Raw genomic sequence first — 20,286 nt, forward strand, 5'->3', positions numbered from 1 at the left:
GCCTGATTGGTCCTCAAATAGGAGAAGGGTGAGCGCAGAGGCGGAGCTGTTTGGGTAGCAAGCAGTGAGAAATGTGATGAGGCTTAAAAAGAAAAGTGTGAATGAAAAATAAAGCACTGGATGAAAATGTCACTGCTTTGTGTTTTTTAAAAGCCGAGTCCTTCACATCAGCAACAAGCTCGTCCACACTAGCAAAATGTTCTCAGGTCAGGGGAACGATCCGAGGACAGGCTTTAAATTTAAAAAATGCATCAACCCCGACTGGCCTTCAGTCCAGGACTTGTATTAGAAACAGCAGTCTGTAAGCGGGCCAATGGAGTAGCCTGGTTTTCTTGTGTCGGGGCATCCCTAGACCCCGCTGGTGGCAGATTCAAACCACCACACCTGCAAGCTGCACTGTAGATGTGATCGCAAGACAGGAGGCAGTTTGTGAGTGGGTAACACTTTCCAAAACAACTGGGGGAAAATCCAGTAGACCATCCATTAGTATCCTTTTCATTAGTATTGGAAGTGTTGAGAAAGAGCCAAACAGGGAGGCCCGGGCTATGTGTAAACAGGTAGTGGTATCACATCAGCCAGCCATGGCAACACGGACCTACTCTGTTCCTCCGATGGTTTCATGGGTGTCAGTTATGCAACAGAAATGTCGGGCATCCCAGCTTCAGGCAGTTTTGTGTTTTTGTGCCCTCTCCTCCAGGGACGTCCCTCCACTTCCTTCCCTAGCAGAGCACTGAGGCATTGATAACACCCTCCCCACAACAATCCCGTGGAGGTTACAGTCTCTCCAGAGCCGTGCCCTAAAAACAACCTCAACAAGAAGGGAAAAGTGGTGCCTTTAATATGTAGGAAATAGAGGTTCCAAAGGCCAGCTGTGTACTGAGTATTCCTCAGGATGCAAACACGTTTCCTCGTCTGGTGGGTAAACAGATGAAACACTGGAACAGTAGAATCTGTCCGGAGTCACAAACAGCTGAATCCAGTCCCACGGTTGGTCAGGATGCTCCTATAGTGGTAAGAACAGGAAGAGAAACTATTATTTTCCACAGCCTTTGGGAGCTGCATTCACTGATCAGCTGTCACTGATCAATAGGATCAAACGCTGCTGCTGTGGAATTACTGACTGACTGCATTCACTTTTATTAAGAAAACAGTAACTCGAGGTGCTGCAGTCAGTGGTGCTGGAAACACTACCTCCTCAGACTGTTCTGATCAGCAGTGCTGCTTACAAATCAAATAATGAGAAGACATGTTTTATGTTTCACAGCAGGGATTTTCCCAGGGGACCAAGAACCAATTCAGGGAGTTGGGAAGTAATCCTGCATTTGGATGGGAGAAGGCAGCAAGAATGTCCATCTTATGCTGCAAGTGTAAAAATCTATGAAAAAGACAATGAGGGAACTAATCTGACAGAGTGTGACTCTCCGTGTTTAAGTGTACACTGAAACTTCAAATGGAAAGTATAATGGCAAAAACAGAAAATCATTTTATGGTCAACTTCAAAGTTTGCCCACGGACTGCAGTTGGTGCTTCCAGGGTGTGATGGCTGCACCTACAGCCACACAGTGGTAATACCCACCATGTTAGTGTGGAGGCTTATAAGTAACCTTGCATTCACATGTCTTTCTTTAAATATAGGAATTAATTTACAGGACAATAAATAACTGGTTTTGGTTTAGAGTTAATTCACATATCCACATAACGCTGCATTCTAAAATAAGTGCGCACATTTTAGTTTACACTGTTATGTATGATTGATCTTTTTGTTTTCTGCGTTACCGTAGTTGCAGCTGTTCCAGTCCCTTGATTAGGAGCCAAGACGTGGAAAAGGGGCGGAGCGAGCTTTAAAGGAGACTACAAATTGGTTCATGCCATAACTCAGGACCATGGGGGGGGATTGGAGTTCATTATGTTTAGTTAGGTTTTGTGTGTTTTAGCCCTTCTCCTGTTTTTGTGGGCTGATCAGCCACTATTTAAGTTTCCCCTTTGTCTCATTAAGTTAGGTCAGTTTGTTTGAGTTATCAGTTGTGTTGTCAACTTTGAGTAGAGTTTTGTTATTTTGACCTCTTTTATGGGCCCAAGATTTTGATTCTTTTTGCATGAGTTAACCAATTATGTTTTTAGGGTTAAATAAAAAATCATTTTTTTGGACTTTAACCTGTGCCTAAGTTTCCTTCACTGCTCGGTCCATCACACAGGGCCTGACGATGCTTCGTCTTGTGATAAGCTGTCAGACTGTGCTACCAAAGAGTAATTCTACCTCACAGGCCAAACCTCTGTAGCTTTACAGGTTAGTTTATGTATGTGACTTTTGTTAACTAAGTAAAAAGTGTTACTGGTAATTTGATGAGAACAGTCAAAATCTAAAAATAAGGGTCTTGGGGACAGACCGTCGCCCCCTCGGCACTGCCTGCATGTGTGTGTGCTGGCAGAACGTTGACTGGCAGCGTCACAGGCCAATCCCTGCCTTTCTGATACTGCAGCAGAGCCCAGCAACAAACTGGGAAAGCTAGTATAGGGACATGGTTTAAGATGCTGAGGCTGAATTTGATCCCCTCTTCAACCAGCTCCTCCATCACACTCGTAAAAGCTGCTGCCACTTGGAGCTCACGGCAGTTTTTTTGGTTTACAGGCATTTCCTGCCATTCCTGAAATATAGTCATGCCTTGGTTAGGACAGACTCAACAGTGGGACGCGCTCGCTCTGTGACACTGCACAGGTTAGCTTACAGTCTGATCATGTGGAGCAGCAAGGACCTACCCTCATTGGGCACAACACACTTCCTGGTGCACAGACCGGGAAAGTGGGAATCCCCTCAACGGGGAGTAGGACTAAGAGGTTTAGGAAAAGGGAACCAGCTCTGTATCCTGGACTCATCTCATGAAGGAAGCTTATGCCACATCACTGACTGGCACATTAGGTGCTGGTGGAGGCCACTGTGATGGCATACGAGTGCCAGGACTACAACTTCCTGCGTGCACATCACACCGGAGGAATGTCGATCTCACGGACCCTTCCTGAGTGTTTCTGTGGAGGACATCAGTGCAGCAGCTCGTTGGGTATCTCCACATACAGTTGTTAGCTTACTGCCTCAGTGGGACTGTGCCCTCACTGCCACACTCAGTCTTTTGTGTGGGTTCTTGGCTTTAAGCTGACCTTTAGGGTGGACGTCAGGTTGAAGCATGTGGGTTGATGAGTTGTAGGCTTTGTAGCAGACTACAGCTCCCATACGAGATGCCCAGTGGTTACCAGAGTAAATCCGGATTTCTGGAAACTGAGTAAAGCCGGCCAGTCTGCCAGGGTCCACCTAGGCCTGAATGAGTTATATTTCAATGTCCGTCAGACTGACAATGTTTTATAATTCTCACATCAAGGTACGAGGAACCAGTTACTGGAGGTGAAAAACATTTTAGTTATATAAAAACCAGACTTGATTTAAAAAAAGAAACTGAAATGGTTTTCTAAACTTACAAAAAAAAAAAAAAAAAAAAAAGACTAAATGTCTAGAGGAAATATCCTTAGTATTTGTATCTGTTAGTTTGTTAATAAAACAAATAAACTTACCCAACGAGTTGACAGATATGTTTGAGACTCTCGATGTCTACAATTACACCGTGAGTCATCTGCTTTCAAAAATCAGGTTTTTACTGTACCATCTATACTAATTTTCTTAAAAACTTTCCTCTGACACATGGCCTCCATACAGTAATGATTAAAAAGACTAAAACTAACTGAAACTAAACATCTTGAAACAATAAAAACTAAGAGGAAATAAGACAATCCACTCTGGAAACTAAAACCAAATTGAATTCAAAACAAAAAGTCTGAAAACTAACTAGAAATGATAAAACTACGATAACTCTGCTGTGAACAAACGTTAGCTATGAAAACTTAACAGATCACTTAAAGCCTGGATCAGTCCGTTTCTATTAGAGATTAATTGGCAGGGAAAAAACAACATCATTTTGATCGAACAAAGTTATAAAAAAAATAAATAAAATGAAAGTGCACATGTCAGGACTGCAGTATGTGGTCACCCTGAGGGAGCATTCAAAACTGTTGGATCCAAAAGCACCAGGAGTATTTCGCTAAATTCTTGAGCCACCACTCATTTCTTTACATTTTTGTGAGCAAAATGGTGCAAACACAGATGGAAATGCTTCATATAACCCACAGACAGACCCTGTACAATTCTAACAAGTTTCTCCTCTTTTCAGCAACGGGTCTTATGTAAGCTGGTCAGTACTTCACAGTGGATTCATGCTCCCATCAGGCAGAATCTCCACCCTTCAAGAAAACCTACAAGCACAATGGCACCACCTTCCATCTGAAGCAGCCTACAGCGCTGTCAGCACCTATGCACACACAGATACTGGGTGTGTATATCCTGCTGCAGTCCCAGCAGCAGACAGAGCCTTGATATATGCAAAGTGGAAAAAGGATGGCTTTTACTCAAAGATTATAATCTCCGAACACTGGCTGTGAATTGTCATTTTAATCGCGTTGAAAAAGGAAAAAACCCAGTAACGTGTCAAGTGCAGCGCGGGGATGTTCGGCTGATCCCGCAGAGCCAGGCGGCTGCCCGATTTACATGAAGGAAGCGGGCAGCGGACCAGACTCGGCCCTGCCAGGCTGGTCTTTACAGACGAACAGGGCGTCACGCTAAACGGCTCTGTGAAGCTGCCAGTGTTAACATGGTGGTCGTTATCATTACCATCCTTTCAGAGACACCGTGCAGTGGTGTCAGGGCTTCACTGCCAATACTCAGGAAGCAGAAGCTGACGGAATGTTCTGAGCCCCCGAGTGAGCGACACACAGCCCACACTGAAGCCGGGGTGGGGACGCAGAGCATTAGCCACCGAGAATGGTGCTAACGTCAAAGGGATTGGAGAAAATTTCGCTAAGATTTCAATTCCGGTGATAGCTAGCTTACACGCCTATCTTCATGAAATGAGTGGGATGGAGAAAACGAAGCCGAGCCACAGGACGCGAGAGTACGGCCACAGCCACGGGCTCTGCCTTGCTACTATGAGCTATGTGGACATCTAAAAATACCATTCATACAGGCACTCCACCGACTGCTAAAGCTCAGTATAACGCTGCTGCCCGAGTAAGCATTAACATGAGCTAACCGTGAGCTACCTAGGTCTGTACTGCTTAACCCTGGCTAGCAGCTAGCTAACAATTCATCTCACCTGCGAGGTTCAGTTCCAAACACAGTAAACCCGATGTTTCACTGTTGGTCATATTTTTTCTTCCTGCGGTTAGAATGACAGAAAAGTCGTTGTATCCGTCAGAAATCCATACTCCAGCCTTTCAGCGGTGATGGGGTCTTGTCTTGGTAGCTAGCTGTACCAGTTCCTGGCTAATTCAAAGATAAATAATCAGCTAGCAGCCCACCGATACGTCTTCCGTCATTTTACTACAGGCGGCTAGCTTGACCAACTGTTCGTAGAAGAGGCTGCTCGGTTTGTAACTTATCCAGGCCCGTGCAACGCCGAGAGGCCGCCAAATAAACGTAATCCCACAATAATTACGTGTTCTTCTCACAAATCCATAGTATTACTGGGTAACAGACTCTCAAAGAGCGACATATTTCTCAGTACTATTAAACTCTGATGCCAGCGTCCAACAGCAGACTTATCGCAATAAAAATAACAGTGATTGGACAACAGGGCTGTCAATCACCCTACAAGCGTATTGTATTCCTTCTGCACCTGCAAGCCCTCCCCAGTCCCCGCCCCCTGAACGCCGAGCGTCATGATTGCTCTTTATCGTGATAAAATTGATAGAGCAGCACAGAGCAGCACCCACACGTGTTAAAATACTTGCAGCTGAACGTTATTGTCACTGAGGCTGGATGCTACATAAGCTGAGGGTTTAATCCTTTCATGTGACACACTGACACAGTAACGTATGTTTGTTATATGTGTATGTGCACCCGTATTCTCGTTATAGGACTAACACACGCACACGCATACACCAACAACACAAAGGAGAGATTAAATGGACAGCAGGCGCTGTGATAAGCGCACAAACAAGTCCCCCATCAGCAGCCACAGACACAAAATCGCTAATATTAAATCTAAAATCCTGCCACAGGAAAAACATAGATGCGGCTGTATTATGGCACGGTGTGTGTGTGTGTGTGTGTGTGTGTGTGTGTGTGTGTGTGTGTGTGTGTGTGTGTGTGTGTGTGTGTGTGTGTGTGTGCTTCTTGAAAGACTGGACAGTTGGTGAAGGGGCAATCATAGAATTGAAAACAAAAACCAATGGATTTTGTGATGACCCACTTCTCAGAGGGGGTGGGGGTCATTATGTGCACTTCAGTCTAAAAACCTGATTAGTAAAGAATAGGTTACATTTTATCACTACTTATCACTTCATGTAGACCAATCAGTCATAACAAAATTCACAATCAGTACTGGTGAATATTGTAGTCTCAGTTATTTAACAGGATTATTGACTACACCTTTCCTTATTCCAGTGAAATTTAAATGTAACACACAATGCCTCTGTGGTGTTATTAATGAAATAATGACTCAGTGTAGCACATCATGTGCTGTTGTTTATGTGTACTTTTTTTTTTTAGCACCACTTCTTTCTACATTGACCAAGGTATGAACATCAGACCACTGCTAAGAGCATCACACTGTTCTAATAAGCCAGGATGCAAAGCAGGGATACTTACAAACCAAAAACATAAATGTGAACAAAGAGAGTTATTCTAACTGACGGTGGTTTTGTTTTTCTTCCTTCAAAACAATAAAGAGCGTTCTCAAGAAAACAGCTGACAGTTGGTATCAGTGTTGGGTGTAACATACCCAGATTCATTTTTTGTTGTAGTTTGTTGTGCCTCCTCTGGGTACTCTGGCCGTCCCACACAGTCCATAAACATGTCTCTGTGTTAGTTCAGTTTATTTTCATTTATAGAGCACCAAATCACAACAAGAGCTGCCTCAAGGACTCGACTTTAAACACTCTACAGCTCTGGTATTGTGCCCAGGGTGCAACACACCTCAGCCCAGTATCAGCTGGGATATGGTCTAGAAACCCTAATTTGTATAAGTAGTCAAGAAAATGAATGATGGTTGTGCGGGTTCAGAGCTGTTTCCCAGTCATCTCGAATGTTAGGAGCTTCAACAGAAACGCAACTGTTTGATATAACATTTTCAGGGACCTTTATTTATTCATATAATTCTACAACAAATCAGAGCAGCATTGCAATCAAGCAAGACACTGCACACACATGTACAACAATGTACACAGGCCTTAATCACCACTGCTGAACAATGTCACAATAACACACAACAGGTGGATACAATAGGCTGGCTACACCATAACTACAACATTCTCTCTGTCTACAATGTGTTATGAAATCAGTCACCCGGTTCTTTTTATTCCTCGAGCATCCAGAGACGGCACCGGACTCAGTAGTCATTTTCACAAAACCTTTATTCACCTTCATTCATCTTCATTTAAGCATCTTCTAGAAGGGGAGAGGTGCCAGCGACCCCATCATAAAACCCCCACGGTGTGCTGCAAACTCTGTGTCTGTGTGTGTACGCACGAGCACGTGAGTGCCTGTGTGTGCGCTGAAGGAAAAAAATGTCCATCCCGGTTTTCCCTCCAAGGCACGAGCGATAAGCAGAGTTCTGTCCTTTCCTTCTAAGATTCCTAATTATTTAAAGTAACACTCAGGTATGCCATTCAGCGTGTTAGTACGAGCTCGGGAGCAGCTTGGGAGAACAAGAAAACAGAGACTGCTTTAGGTTGTCTTCCCAATCGACTCAAAGGTTTATTTAGTACATAACAGCTTATATAGAGGAAAAAAAGGTTCGTGTGTCAGCAGATTCTCAGTTCAAACCGGTACAGACCAAATAAGGAAACGTCTTCCTGCCTTGTGAGCAAAGAAGTATCCTGTGTGTAGTTTATCAGTTCAGCTACAATTTATGATCATCCCAGCAAAATACACTCCTAGACATAGAATACAGAGTTCTTTCATTAGTGAATTCTGAAACGAACCACCTGGCCTTTAACAAGCCTTTTTCTAAGAGATAAAGAAGGGAGGATGGGAGTAAGGGAGTGATCTCTGTGGTGTTTTCAACCTTGAGGTACCAGCCTGTGAGTCTTACACATTAATTCTTGGGTCAGAGAGAAAGAGAAAAACAACTAGTAAATGGGCCTTATTGAGTAACAGTTTCATGTATGATATCACTATAAAACAATATCCTGTAAATGCTATCATGGTATCAAAATATCACAACAGTTCCCTCCTTTTATCATGAAATGATAACATAGTATAAAGACAGAATGTAATAACATAATATAAAGACAAATCATAAACTTAAAACAAATCATAAATGTAACTGGTCCTTCGAGCAAGCTTAATATCAAAAATTCTGAGAGCGTATACATGGTATCACACAACAGACAATAATCATCAAAAACAAATAATACATGCTGCAACGGTTACAAAGGCTACAATTAGTTCCTTCCATTTTCCAAACGTGTCCTGTAGCCACTTATCTAGCCACTGACCGTGGCCTGTATTGGCAATTAGTTCTATCTTCAATACTTCAAGTTTATTCATAGCTTGTGTGAATGGACCGTTAGGAGCGGTATTATTGGGAATGAAAGTACAGCATACATCAACGGTCACTAGACCACAGATACCGGTCCAATTAACAGGTAAAGCTAATCTAAGGGTATTATTGCACAACCAATAAGCATGTGGGATTGGTCTAGTTAGGCGCGTGACCATGTGTGATTTAACTAACTCCCCCCAGTCAGTATCATTTAAGACACCCTCTGGGGGAACAATGATCGAGTCTCTGCTCGAACTTGAACTGTGTGTGTGTTCCTCCAGATATGATAAAACTTCAGCCATAGAGACAGCTAGCCATGTCTCATTACAGCGTGCACCTGGGGAGTCAGAGAAGAATGTATAGTTATCCTTTGTATAATCTATGTGTGTGTCTGGGCCAGTTAACTTTAGTCTGCGCAGACATATCATACTAGTATTAAAATGGAGAGGGATCTGTCCTAAGGGCAGTGAGGGCTTTAACCTATTCTTGGGGCGTTTCATTGGGGCGCAGGTCCCTGCGGTGTCATTAGATAACTTCAATAATTCGCCTAATGGAGTCTCAGGGTTAGTTGGTGTGTGTGCGTGTCTAAGTAGGCAGTCGAGAGGGCTCAGAGTCAACTGTAAAGTGTCTTTAAAGAGAGCATTATCTCCGCCGATTTTCTCTAGTCCCTCAGTGAGGGGGAAACCGGATATGGGGTATCCTACTATAACCTGTTCTGGATTAGCCTTTGAACAGACATAACAGTTACTGTTTCCTAAATCACGAGCGGCTGTTCTGGCATTTTCGTACCAGGAGTTGACTCCTGCTCTACAAGGCGCATAAAATGGTTTATTAGTGGCGTCTATATTGTCATTTACTGATTTTAGGGAGCGTGAGGAGTGCATTAAGTAGGTGTCTTGCAAAATAGAGCATGAGGTATAGTCAGCAAAATATGACCTGCAGAAATGTGAACATGGTTGCAGTTTACAATACAAAATAGCAAAGAGAAATCCTAAGGTTAATGCGATAGATATGATAAATAACCTAAATATATAAGAAAATATATAAGAAAAACAGTTCTTCAGTCGTCTCCTGGCCTGGTCCCAGGTTCGAGAGACACAGAATAAGCGTCGTATGATGACAATGGGCATTTCATTTTCTCCATTATCAGGATGGAATGAGTCTAGCTTTATCAGGTTAGACATCATGTGGTACTTTTGGCTTTCTGTTCCTGCTGGATGTTTGAGTACCTTGTTGTTGTTCTTTCAGGCGTTGTGTGTTAATCAGTGATTGCGTGTGTGTATGTACATTGGATCCTGGCGTTGGCCCGCCGGAGATGTCATCTACCCGTGTGTTTATTTGCTCTGGTTCCTGGCGTTGGCCCGCCGGAGATGTCATCTGCTTGATCCGACGCCTGAGATGGTCTGGTTGGGCTGGTCTTAACCCTGCTGGCATGAATCCACTGAGGTTGTCCGTCTGTGAGGATGCTGGTTCTCGTCACTGCCAGTACAGTCTGGGGGCTGGAACACGCGCGGCCTCCCCGAGTGTCCTTGGTTTTAGCGACTTCACCAACACGCATCTCCTTGTCTCCACTGGTGGAACTGTGGAGGGGAGAGGCTGAGAGAGACAAACTTTCTGATAGTTATTATTCAGTTTTTCTACCAGGTTGTGAACATCAGTGGACAATGCAATATACATCACCTTCTACTAGCGGTGCCCCTCTGGAAGCTGACCATGGTGTTGGAAATAGTCTTATTTCAAATGGAAATAATTTGGTTACTGCAGATGGAGTCATAATGTATGAAATGGAAAATCTGGTTGTGGTAAATGCTGATGTTTTGCTTTTGAGCTACCTACATTAGTTCGCGCACATGTTAGACAGGTTGCTAATATGCTTTTTACTGCATGTGATGTTTTCTCAATTACAAATCTTGATTTTATTGCCCCTATTACCCCTCTTTGTCCGACATGACTCACACAGTGAAAATGTCGGACAAGGACTGGCATCAGGGAATATGGGAGGGCAATCAAACCCTTAAGATTTTGTATAAGCCATCTCTGTCATCTAAGGTACAGTCATTATTCTCCCAATAGGTGTAATCACATGCAGAGGCTTGCTCTTGTATAAAGTTTAAATCAACATTTGTTTCTAAATAGTCTGGGAGTGTAACAAGTGGCAGCTGTAGGGGCACAGATAATACTTCCTGCGGAGGTGGGAGCTGTGATGCAGCTGCAGCCTTGGCAGTCACGTCTGCTAAGGCATTACCTGTTGCTTCGTCTGTGTCAGCTGTACTGTGTCCTTTCGTTTTTACAACTGCAACGGCCGATGGTAGCTGTATAGCCTGAAAAAGTCTTTGAACAAAATCAGAATTTAGCAAATTATTTTCCATCAGCAGATCTAAATCCTCTCTGTCTCCACAATGTGCCAAAGTCATGCACAACGCCAAATGCATAGCGGCTGTCTGTGTAAATCGTCACATGCTTATCCACATGGAGCTCACAGGCGCGTATTAAAGCCATGAGCTCTGCTTTTTGTGCTGAGTGAAATGGTAATGAGTGAGCCTCTAGTATGATGTCAGGCAATGTCACCACTGAATAGCCACAAAGAAATGAGTTGTCATTCGGCCTTGAACAGGACCCGTCCACATAAACCGTGGCTGAGTCTGGGATTGGTGTTTGCTCTAAATCTGGGCGTGGTGCTGTGGATTCCTGTATACGTGTCATGCAGTCATGATCGTCAAGCCTGTCTGAGCCATCCTGTCGGTCAGAAGAACACAGCATAGGATCAATAAATGTGCTGGCGAATCAGGTGTGCTGCTCGCTTTTATAGTGAGATTTGCATATGTTGTGTAGTTATGTTTGCTAGAATGGTCGTGACCTGGTGATTGGTGTGTAGAATAGTGTCATGTGAGAGTGTGAGCTTCTCGCAGTCCCTTATCATGATAGAGCAAGCTGCTACTGCCCTCAGGCAGGCCGGCATTCCCTGAACAACCACAGGCAGCACCTTTGAGTGGCGGAGGTCAGCACTCCCTGTAATGCATTGAAAGAGGCAGTCATTTCTGTGGATCACAGTATTCGAGGAGGCTTGTCTTTTTTACAACAGTCACGCAGAATGTGGTCATGAAAAGAACAGTCTGGTATCCACTGTCTGCAATAGTTCACCATGCCCAGGAAGGACAGCATTTCCTTCTGTGTAGTGGGACGAGGGACGGAGGTCACAGCTTTGACCCTGTCTGCAGTCATGGAACGTTTTCCGTGAGACAGTGTGAATCCCAAATATTGAACAGAAGTCTGACAGTACTGCATTTTCTTTGCTGATGCTTTGTGGCCAGTCTTTTGGAGGTGCTGGAGAAGCATGTGTGTAGCAGTTTGACATAGTTTTTCACTTTCAGCACAGAGGAGGAGGTCATCCACATGTGGATCAGGGTGCAGCCCTGGAGGAGTGAAGCTGTCCAGGGTAGCACGGACCACCATTGAGAAAGCAGCAGAGCTGTCTATCATGCCTTGGGGCAAACGGGTCCAAGTGTACTGCTTATTTCTATGTGTGAATGCAAATAACGGCTGTGTCTCTTCATGCACAGGCACTACTCCTGTAGTCAATAAATCTCCTATGATGACATCTAGAGCTGTGGCTTTTTCCGTGGAAATGGGACATTGCTTGACATATACTGGCTTGTTGTTTTTCATGAGCTGTGCATGATTAGGTATAAAGCCAATATAAGGTATAAGGTAGATCTATGTGTCGACATCGTTTAGTTATCGTAGCCTATGTCTGAGTTATGTGACAAAATCACTGTTTGACCTTAGAGAAACAAAAGTGTGGCTTGTTGTATTTGTACACGTTTTTTTTTTTTTTTTTTTTTTTTGGCACAGTGTGTGACGTGGAATACCAGAAAAAACGATGTTGAGTTCATTCTCTGCTGAGGCGTCCAGCTGACACAGAGGATGTTCCTTCTCCATCATGTCGGTACATAGGGCAGAGAAAACATAAGCTGTTATCAGTGTCAGCAAACATTTCACCCTTTATGTTAAATGAAATACACAAATTCATTTTTGCTCTGGGTGTCTGCGGCTGCTGGAAAACTGAGCCACAATAAAAACACATATCTCTACTTTTATCCTTCCGTCCTCTGAAACTTCCTTGCTGTGCTGGAGCGGGTAATCCTGCATACATTAGTTTCTTACTTTCCTCTGAGCCTTCTACATCAAAATTCAACTTTATCTTAACACTTTTAGCTTTCGTGGTAGTATCTGCACTGGCCTTCAGTTTTACTGACCTGTTTTCTGGCGATAATCGTTCGGGATAGGGCTCCGGAAATAAATTAGAATGCATTGAACTTCTTAAGTTGTAGACAAAGTCAGTCCCGTAAGCACTTCCGCATGTTCTGGATACGTGATCATGGACGTCTTCACCGATTCGCGGACGTAGGTTACACGTAACCGGAAATGGGAGTTGTACTGAGCCGTTATTTGAGACTTTATTTTGTATTTTATTAATTTTTGGTTTTACAGGTACTTTAGATTTTTTATCGGACCTGTCTGTGGTCTTTGAATTATTCTGACCCATGTTCAGTGATTTCCAGAGGGGTTTATACGCTAGGAGGATTTAGGTTAGTATTTTCGCTGCGGCACAGCTGAGGTCACTTTAAATTTATTGCTAGCAATTTTTGTTTGGGTGAGCAACTCTCACTTAACGAGCAACTTCTCGCTTAACGAGCAACTTCTCGCTTAACGAGCAACTCTCACTTAACGAGCAACTCTCACTTAACGAGCAAATTCTCGCAAAACAACAGGCAACTTCCTGTGTCTTTCTGCTTTTAATTTACTGCTTTTAACCCTTGAGACCCGTGTTTTGTTTTTTGTTTTTTCAAAAGAAAAATTAAACAATTAATTATTATTATTATTTTTTTTTTACGTATAAATGTGTTGTGTCTTTCCACTCACTCCACTTGATTATAACTGATTTATTTATAACATTTTATATAAAAGAAAAACGAGAAGCACATTAATTCATAGTAATTTAACATAAAATTGTTTGATAGTGTTAATTTGGAAAGCCACAACTCTAGCGGGTCCACCAACACCACACAAGGGTTAATTTACTTTATTCGGGGACTGAGGAAGTCGTCAGTGTATCTCTCTGGATCACTAAGTGAAACTTCGTCAGCATATCCCGTTTTTTTATGGATCGATCACTGAGAGAGGTATAATACGGTCTTTATATAAATATGAAAGACGCATATTTACCTTCTGTCAGTCCATCCCACTTCTGACACCAAATTGAAGGAAAAAAATGTCCATCCCGGTTTTCCCTCCAAGGCACGAGCGATAAGCAGAGTTCTGTCCTTTCCTTCTAAGATTCCTAATTATTTAAAGTAACACTCAGGTATGCCATTCAGCGTGTTAGTACGAGCTCCGGAGCAGCTTGGGAGAACAAGAAAACAGAGACTGCTTTAGGTTGTCTTCCCAATCGACTCAAAGGTTTATTTAGTACATAACAGCTTATATAGAGGAAAAAAAGGTTCGTGTGTCAGCAGATTCTCAGTTCAAACCGGTACAGACCAAATAAGGAAACGTCTTCCTGCCTTGTGAGCAAAGAAGTATCCTGTGTGTAGTTTATCAGTTCAGCTACAATTTATGATCATCCCAGCAAAATACACTCCTAGACATAGAATACAGAGTTCTTTCATTAGTGAATTCTGAAACAAACCACCTGGCCTTTAACAAGCCTTTTTCTAAGAGATAAAGAAGGGAGGATGGGAGTAAGGGAGTGATCTCTGTGGTGTTTTCGACCTTGGGGTACCAGCCTGTGAGTCTTACACATTAATTCTTGGGTCAGAGAGAAAGAGAAAAACAACTAGTAAATGGGCCTTATTGAGTAACAGTTTCATGTATGATATCACTATAAAACAATATCCTGTAAATGCTACCATGGTATCAAAATATCACAACATGCGCGTACCCGTGTGTCTATGTGAGTGCACGTGAGTGAGTGTGCATGTAGGTGTGGGTGCGTCATAACAGTCAAAGCACTGCGTGTGTGTCTCTGTGTATGTGACTTCCTGCAGGTCACAAAAGTAATCTCCTCACCCAAGCTACACCAAATTCCTCTACACAACAGAGAAAACAGAGTTAACATATTACAAACACGGAGACCCCCACCCAGGTCTCCCCTGGGGAATTTCCACTCAACATTAACTTCTCTTTGTCTTACTGTCACAGTTCAAAGTGGGGGAGGGCCTCCTAGAAATCTACTCCCAAATTCATGACACACTCGGGCCTTTATTGCATCCAGGCAGTGTCAGTGTCTCTACAATAATTCTACATCCTACCTAACACATTTCTAAACTCTCAAATAAGCACATCTTCAAGCGTCCTATTATATATCAACTACGCCATATCAAGTTATTTGTGGGTGTTGTGTATTCGATTAGATTTTACAGCATGTATGGTGCCTAAAATAAAGACACTTTAGTGAGTTTAGTCTAAGGCACTAACACTAAAGCATGTCTCACATACACAAATGTACATACGTACACCTCTTATCTTTGCAGTGTTATCACTTTTTCTGTTCACTCTGTACAAGCTCTCTGGACTTTACCAGACATGACAAGACATAGTCTCAAGTAATTCTATATTTCTACTGATAGACTCTAATATGTGCTGTTGTGTTCCGAGTGTTGTTTACTGTGTTTTCCACTGTGTTTAAATCCCGTCACATTTGTCTGTGCCTGCACAGAATAAACATTAAAGAAGGAGAGAAAGGAGGAGGAGCTCTTGCTGATGTTTTACTCACAGCTAAACCAAATCGTATAATACTGTTTATGGCACTGATGATTAGTATTTAATCATATGTGGCTGTAGCTCAGGTGGTAGAGCAGGTAACCTCTTGATCCAAAAATTGGTGATGGCCCGCTTGAAGCGAGAAGGGTCTGGCTGCAGCCACTGTGGAGCTCCACACTAACCGGAAACACGTGACCTCCACAGTAGCCGGAAACACGTGACCTCCACAGTAGCCGGAAGCACGCATGGATACCGTGGAAGTCTTGCAAGTTGATCGCAAAGGTTGGTTAAGTCTTTCTTAAATAAATTTGCCGTTAGTGATTTCATAATTCTAGGAATCGTCTAGTTTTCTTACAATGATCATGTTGCCACTTTTTTTGCGTTACAACAACATTCCTCCTTATTTTAATGTTTTTTCATCGTGCTCCATGGCAGAGAAACACACAGATATGCTTTTTCCTGGGCCTGGTTTCAGTAAGAGAGCTGGATTAACGGCTTCTGTGGGCGAGAAGAAGCAAAAACCACATTTTGCATTAGAGTATGATTTATTGTTGGCGTCAGAGATGCGAAATAACGAATACTTCAATACTGTACTTAAGTAGAATTTTCTGGTATCTTTACTGCTGTACTTTTTTGTGCCTACTGTATACTTCTTTATACTTCTACTTCTCACATTTTAGCACGCGTATCTGTACTTTGTAATCCGTACATTTGTAAATCAGCACGCGTGCTTTGGACGTAAGATTACTTCAAAATTTTGTACATAAATTATATTTTAGACCCTGTACTTCTTACTTCGACTTGACTAAAAAGTCGAGTCGGTGCTTTTTAAACAGAGGTATCTAAACTGTAGTAAGGAATGTGTGTACTTGTGACACCTTTGGTTAGCGTCAACACTGCAAATTTCGTCACAAACAGATTTATATATTTATCAATACTTCTATTCGTCATTCTATTCTGTACAGCTTTTTTATTGCCCAGATTTTAGTTAGCCTCTGTTCAATTGACTGTTATATGTCAATAGAAACATGTCTCACAAATTAAAGTGTCTTGTAAAATATTTGTGGGGTTTTTTTTTCAAGAATTTTCTTCCCAAATCTATTACATGTCAACTGTAAATTGTTATTTCTGCTAAATCCTTAACTTAAATGTATATATGGTGTTTATCTGTTTCTCTCTCTGTTTTAGATGCACACATCAATCTGGAATTCGGGCTTAAAGCCAGAATTGCAGGAATGCAACACGTGTTGCAGAGGACTCTTTCACTGCCCTCTGTGCCCCACTTTCAGCCCTACTGTCAGGGCAAAGATTGAGGAGCATCTAAGTGTGCATATAAAAAATGCTTTGCCTTTCAAAGGTATGTTTGTATTAAATATACTTTATAGTTATAAATATGCACTTTTTTAAGCACTTCTGCAGTATCTTTGTTGACTTAAAAGTTGCTGTTGATATTGTACAGTTCATCTGCAACAAAAATAGTTTTTATAAAATATATTTTTATTTACTTTTCACCACTTTCCTAGACATAACTTTTGTGATCCATACCATTTTGCTTTCATTATTGAGGTTGGCTTGGATGTTTTTGTTAACATGTACAATCTGATTGTTAGACAAATTGATTGCATTCTATACAACTACATTTAAATTACATCTGTTTGTTTGTTTGTTTTTTTCTCTTACAGATAAAATGATATGCCGGTGCAGGCTGCCTTGTAGGACAACAGGACACTTTCACCGCCCTGTCTGTAAGATTACAATCATACGGCGTGGGGATATGGCAAGGCATTTATTGTCTTGTCAGCATTCTTCAATGCCAAGTCAGCCACCATTATCAGGACTGCTCCCCGCTGAACTCTCCGAGGAGACCCGTATTCCTCCGGCAGTACTCTTCGAGGAGCCCCGTCTCCCCCCCAAGGTTTTGTCTGAGGCTTTGTTAGAACATTCATATGCTCTACCCTCTGTGTTCAATAAAACTGCTGCTGATGGAAAGTCCATGAAAATGACATGCCCTCACTGTGGCCTTACTCTTCGTAGCTCTGGCAAGCTATTTGCACACTGGAGAGAGGAAGCCAAAGCTGTGCTTGAAGGACAACACGTGCCCATTTTCAGACTGAAAAAGCGCAAGTTCCAGGAAGTCAGTCAGGTCAGTATTCACTTTAAACAGTAGTGTAATTACATGGTTAGTGAAATTTGAATAACTGTTAAAAAACTGTTCTGCAACAGAGAAATAACTATGTTTTCATCCCCATTTGCCTGACACAGGAGCCAGCAGTTGTTGAAGATCTGCGTCCTGCTGTGCAGTGGGTTGTCCAAAATAAGGCACTTTTCTGTGGACATGTAACAATGCCCAAATATGTGTCCTTAAATCAAGGGGACCAGCAGAGGGTCTTAATAGACATGTCAGAGGAAGAAGACACTGGAGCAAGGGACTTGTTCCTCTTTGTTTTTCAGTTTGCAGAGGACATGGAGCTCTTTTTGAAAGCATGTGCTGATGAGCAGGGGCTAAGGGTCAGTGCTATGTTTGACATGTGATGGACAAATGAAGGCACTGGCTGTGTTTGTTTGTTTAATATGTTGTTGTTGTTGTTGTTGTTGTTTTTTGCGTAGTACAAAATTCCAATTAAACTTATTTCAAAATGTTGTTCACTTGATTCTGTGTCCATACTTATAATAAAGGATTACAGTGTAACAGCATTAAATGTAAATGTAACAGCATTTTTTTAAACTTGTAATTTCAAAATAAAAAGCTTATTGTTGATATTAACAGTAAAGAATTGTAATCAATAATATTTTTATACATTTTAAACATTAACACTCTGGGCTCTATCCTGGCCATCTGTGGACACTTCACTTATTCTTTTTTTTGACTACTGCACTGCAGTGGACCAAAACAATGACACGGGTTTGATCTTAAGGATCTAATAGTTGTGTGTGTTGTGCATGACATTGCCACACAAATATGTATTTGCAAGATAGAGTAGAATAAATTATGACGCATGAAATATTACATAGGCTGCAGGGAATTTCTGTTGATACAGACTATTGAGCTTTGAGTTTCCCAGTCAAACTTAGCTTTGAAGCACCTGCTAAAAACACTTTTACTCTTGTACATTTCATAACAAGACACCATAGCCAAAATATTAACAAAATATATATTATTAAAAAATTCTAAGCTGCAGCACATACAGCAACAAACACCGTTATTAAATGTGTCCTGGAGTTTATGCAGGTGCAGAAAGTGCTGCTGCTGTAAGTCAGCCTAACAGCTTCCAGATCACTTATTTTTCTGGAAAGATGGTAGGAAGGGCATCACTGCTCATTTCTACAGTCTCCCAGATCTTGGAATACAATCCCTTTGTACCATGAAACCACTTTGCAGTACTAGGAGTCCACTAAAACCTATAAAGAGAGTGATCCTGGAAGAAATGGGGCACACACTAGTGACCTCAACAATTGCAAGACAGCCTTTTCCCCGATGCTCAGATGGGGAAAAAAAGGAAGTTTCATGAAAACATTAGGACTTTATCACCGTTTTATCTTCAAAGTTAATGGTAATATATAACCTAACTGGCTATAAAGAGTAAAAAATTTATATACAATTTTGATTTTGATGAAAAGGACTGGTGCTATTTTAAAGAGTCACGTCGGTAAAAGTAGAAAAATGTTTTAAGAAATATACATTTTATAGCATTTTGTGAACATACACAAAAAGTGGCCATTTTTGGCAACAAACAAGCTGAGAGAGAGTTTTATTCAAATTCAAATTCAAATTTTATTTGTCACGTACACAGTCATACACAGTACGATATGTAGTGAAATGCTTGGACAACTGCTCGTGACCTAAAGAAAACAAAAAAGGAAAAGGCTATGAATAAGATAGGAAATAAATATGAAAAATTAAAAAGGGTAAATTTAACTAGGAAGGAATAAAATATAAATTAAGGTTAAAAATGAAATAACTGTTCAACACAAATTAGAATGAAGGGTAAATTTAACTGGGAAGAATAAGATAAAGATAAATATATAAATTAAAGTTGAAAATAAAATAACTGTACAACAAAATACACAATATAGAACTATATAAGAATGTATGAAGAAATATAAATCTAAATAAATATATACACAATAACAGCAGCTGTACAAGTATTAACCGGAAATGAAGAATATAGTGACCAGTGTTGTGCAAAACCAAAGTCCAGAAAGTCCAGTGTGTGTGTAAGAACCATATGTGTGGGTCAGTACTGTGTGGTGGTGTGATTGAGAGACCGTATCGCCTGCGGGAAGAAGCTCCTCCTCAGTCTCTCTGTGTTGGTCTTCAGGGAGCGGAATCGCTTTCCTGACCTCAGCAGAGAGAACAGTCTGTTGTTGGGATGGCTGAAGTCCTTCACGATCTTCCTGGCCTTGGTCCAGCACCGCCTGCTGTAGATTGAGTGCAGGTCAGGGAGCTCGGAGCGGATGGTGCGCTCAGCTGACCGCACAACCCTCTGTAGAGCTCGTCTGTCCTGCATGGTGCTGTTCCCGAACCAGGTTAAGATGTTTCCCGCCAGGATGCTCTCTATGGTGCAGGAGTAAAAGTTCCTGAGCACCTTGGAGGGCAGTTGGAAGTCTCTCAAGCGTCTGAGGTGGTGGAGACGCTGTCGGGCCTTTTTCACCACGGTGTTGATGTGACAGGACCATGACAGGTCCTGCGTGATGTGAACTCCGAGGTATTTGAAGCTGTCCACTCTCTCCACTGGGCACTCGTTGATGACGGGGGTCTGGTAGTTCCTCTTTATATTTTTGGCTCTCCTTGAACAAAAATAATAGTGCATAATAATCAATGTCGATGTTAATCAATTAGATGTCCCAGACTCTACTATCAATAATACAGCAGCCCCTCGTTTATCGCTGGTGTTACGTTCTAAAAATAACCCGCGGTAGGTGAAATCCATGAAGTAGC

The 20,286-nt window shown here is 42.0% G+C and overlaps 2 long non-coding RNA genes across 2 annotated transcripts; one reads left to right on the forward strand and one right to left on the reverse strand.

The window, feature by feature from the left end:
• Window positions 1-434: 434 nt before the first annotated feature.
• Window positions 435-5,697, reverse strand: LOC308395229. Its single transcript, XR_013971352.1, has 2 exons — window positions 5,193-5,697; window positions 435-1,003 (listed from the first exon to the last, which is right to left on the reverse strand). It is a non-coding gene; the product is annotated as an uncharacterized lncRNA (long non-coding RNA).
• Window positions 5,698-15,489: 9,792 nt separating this feature from the next.
• On the forward strand, window positions 15,490-17,675 carry LOC308395283. Its single transcript, XR_013971369.1, has 5 exons — window positions 15,490-15,629; window positions 16,536-16,704; window positions 17,030-17,262; window positions 17,382-17,490; window positions 17,610-17,675. It is a non-coding gene; the product is annotated as an uncharacterized lncRNA (long non-coding RNA).
• The last annotated feature ends 2,611 nt before the right edge of the window (window positions 17,676-20,286 follow it).

The sequence above is a fragment of the Rhamphochromis sp. 'chilingali' genome (genome assembly GCF_963969265.1).
Source record: "Rhamphochromis sp. 'chilingali' genome assembly, chromosome: 4".
In the NCBI taxonomy this organism is placed as follows: Eukaryota; Metazoa; Chordata; class Actinopteri; order Cichliformes; family Cichlidae; genus Rhamphochromis; species Rhamphochromis sp. 'chilingali'.